Below are 3,901 nucleotides of genomic sequence, written 5' to 3'. Positions count from 1 at the left end.
CATTGTTCCCAGAATGAGATTTTCACTCTGCAGCGGAGTGTGCGCTGATATGAAACTTCCTGGCAGATTAAAACTGTGTGCCCGACCGAGACTCGAACTCGGGACTTTTGCCTTTCGCGGGCAAGTGCTCTACCATCTGAGCTACCGAAGCACGACTCACGCCCGGTCCTCACAGCTTTACTTCTGCCAGTATCTCGTCTCCTACCTTCCAAACTTTACAGAAGCTCTCCTGCGAAACTTGCAGAACTAGCACTCCTGAAAGAAAGGATACTGCGGAGACATGGCTTAGCCACAGCCTGGGGGATGTTTCCAGAATGAGAGCTCAGATGGTAGAGCACTTGCCCGCGAAAGGCAAAGGTCCGGAGTTCGAGTCTCGGTCGGGCACACAGTTTTAATCTGCCAGGAAGTTTCAGTTCCATTGTTGATGGATTACATTTCCTGAGGATTTTTCCAATGAGACTGCCTGGCATCTGCCTGACTCGTTATTAATTTTATGTGGTCGTTCTATTTCAAATCGCTCCGTACACATGTTCCTAGGCATTTTATGGAAAGTAACTGATTCCAGTGATGGTTCTGCAGTTATGTAATCACAAATAAAGGGTCTTTGTGTCTATATATTCGCAATACGTTACATCTTTTTATGTTGAGGATCAATTGCCATTCACTGTACCGCACATTGATCATCTGCAGGTCTTTCTGTATGTCGCTGTGTATCAACAGGGTCATCTGCGAAAAGCCTCATGGAACTCCAGACATTATCTACGAGGACATTTATATATATATTGTGAAAAGCAATGGTCCATAACACTCTGTAGATTAGAGGAACAGTTCGGAGACGTTGGTTCTATTAGCATGACAATGTACCTTGTCATAAACAACATACGTGAGGCAATGTTTTGTGGACAGTAAGATTCCTGGAATGGACTGTCTTGCCCAGCATCCCGACCTCAAACTAAAGTAACATCTTTTCGATTAGAACGTTGATTTCATTCCAGACACCAGCGTCCACCATCTCTATCTTCTCCTGTTTCGGCTCTTGAGGAACAATGCGCTGCTGCTGCTCCACAGAGTTCAGGCTGTCACCCCGCATTAATGTCCAGTAACAGGTGTTCGGATACTTTTGATCAGACAGTATCTTTACGAAGCTACAGATGAGTACACACAGTAACTTTTCCCTCAGTCAGTACTCGAATGGGTGTGGCAAATAACTGACTTGCGGATTATAGAGGAAGAGGCGCACAGCTTTTCGACTTCAAATAAGTTGTGACTCGTTAAATATATTGCTGATCTCTTTTCAACTAAATTAATGCTCAGCAGAATCTCGTGAAGCAGAAACCAATGCATCAACTTAATTTGGTTTAAACTGGAACTACGTTATTATTCGAACTAGAACAACAGATATGTATGAAAGATATTCAGTGTATAACTCTCATGTATGTATGACAATACATTACAGGATAAAAAAGATATTCAGTGTATAACTCTCATGTATGTATGACAATACATTACAGGATAAAAATACATTGGATGTGGGTACTATTCAGCTGTTGTTGCTACTCAACAGCGGGCGGCTCTCATGTTTGCTCCACTCTCCATGGAGACTAACACCGATGATACGTGATGTTTGCACCGCTCCCGATGGAGAGTGAAGTAAACCTGAGACCGGCCCGCTGTTCAAACGGCGCAATAACAGTACAAAAATACCCACATCCGATGTATATTTACTCTGTAATTTCTTCTTATACCTACATAAAAGTTGTGTCGCTGAATTTGTTCCATACATATATGCTATTTCAGTGCAAATGATGCCGAAGCCCCAATTTAAAAAAGTGAAGTTGATGCATGTATCCAAGGATTAATAGATTTGCTAAAAGATGTAATTCTTTGCTTCAAGAGCTTCTCTTTACTATGCTTCTAGTTCAAAACGATTACAAATATGTCTTAACGAGTCGAAAGTAAGTTGATGAGAAGTTAGATACTCACCTTGTACAAAAGGTGAGGCATCTTAAGACAGCCCTCCTCAAATATTAACCTGAACGAATGAATATATCCAGCTACAGCTGACCTAATTGTAAGTTATACTAGACAACGTGGCGAATATTTTGACGTACGAAAGTAATTTTAAACAGCTATAACCACCGAATTATTATACTGATCGTGGTTTTTTAATAAACACAATTGTGTATGGAACCGCGTGACCGCTACGGTCGCAGGTTCGAATCCTGCCTCGGGCATGGATGTGTGTTATGTCCTTAGGTTAGTTAGGTTTAAGTAGTTCTAAGTTATAGGGGACTGATGACCTTAGGAGTTAAGTCCCATAGTGCTCAGAGCCATTTGAACAATTGTGTACTTTCATGTGTGGCGATGTAAATGGCCTTCAAACAGGAATTTGACGACATTGCAAGTTGCCATTTGCGTGATATTATTGTCAAACACAGATTTAACATGTTTTTCTATGATATTTGTGTCTACTTGTCGATATCTGTGTAGTCGCTACTGACGCCGGGTAGATTGGCTTAACTAAGTAACGTTTTTGCCGCGAGTGGTGTTTCCGTCAGTGAGAAACCAAGGCAGCCAGATAGGTGGCACGGCCTATAGCTTAGAATAAGAACAAAGGTTCCTATTCTGTTCTGGCTCTGGTGGTGTTCGGTTCTTGTGTGTCATGTGGGATGGTGTGGTGTGGTAAGAGACTTAGCTGCTCTGGAATCCACTGAGAAGAAAGTAGACTGAGGTATAACTATAGCCTGGATTTATATCTATGATAATACTGTGAGAACTGCAAACAGCTTATTGTCTGTCAATGAGCGACAGGAAACTATGTAATATTTCCAGAATGAGCTTTTCACTCTGCAGCGGAGTGTGCGCTGATATGAAACTTCCTGGCAGATTAAAACTGTGTGCCCGACCGAGACTCGAACTCGGGACCTTTGCCTTTCGCGGGCAAGTGCTCTACCATCTGAGCTACCGAAGCACGACTCACGCCCGGTCCTCACAGCTTTACTTCTGCCAGTATCTCGTCTCCTACCTTCCAAACTTTACAGAAGCTCTCCTGCACTTGCCCGCGAAAGGCAAAGGTCCCGAGTTCGAGTCTCGGTCGGGCACACAGTTTTAATCTGCCGGGAAGTTTCATATGTAATATTTGTTGCAATTCCGTGCTTGGCGAGCCATGTTGAAATAAGGAGTACTTGTCCGCTTTATATTATTAAGAGTTCAAAATGTTCAAATGTGTGTGAAATCTTATGGGACTTAGCTGCTAACGTCTTCGGTCCCTAAGCTTGCACACTACTTAACCAAAATTATCCTAAGGACAAACACACACCCACCCATGCCCGAGGGAGGACTCGAACCTCCGCCGCATTAAGAGTAACAAGTTGGTATTTGAAGTTTCGATCTGAGTGGGCCATTCTAGCGCCTTCTGTATGGTGTATTTGATTTGTAACCGAACTGAGTACAGACATTCTCATTCAACTAGTAGTTCTTAGCATTTCAGATGATTACCTTAATATTTTGTAAATGATGTCTTTGTCTTGTGGTATAAGCACCAAGTGGTTCTTGTAACAATGATTCTGGTATTTCATGTGAAATAACTCTATCTTTTGGTTTCCAATAATTATAAAGTGATACAAAATATCTCACATTTATTTGTGTACCTTCCTGTCACTAAACTGAAAGTATGTAGTTGTCTAATGATTGTCTTTGATGAGCCACGAGGTTATTCACTTCTACATCATTCAGCAGTGTTAACCGACTATGATCTTGTGTCTTCAGCATGATTCTTTACTTCGATGATTATTGCTTTTCATGTCGTAGCTACTTTTTTAAAACGTGCGTTTGTTTATCACATTCTTAATAGGTTCGATAAAGTAATCGTCAGACCAGTGCTTACTACACTATGTTCTAT

Source organism: Schistocerca piceifrons, chromosome 1 (genome assembly GCF_021461385.2).
Source record: "Schistocerca piceifrons isolate TAMUIC-IGC-003096 chromosome 1, iqSchPice1.1, whole genome shotgun sequence".
In the NCBI taxonomy this organism is placed as follows: Eukaryota; Metazoa; Arthropoda; class Insecta; order Orthoptera; family Acrididae; genus Schistocerca; species Schistocerca piceifrons.
This window is presented reverse-complemented; position numbering follows the sequence as displayed.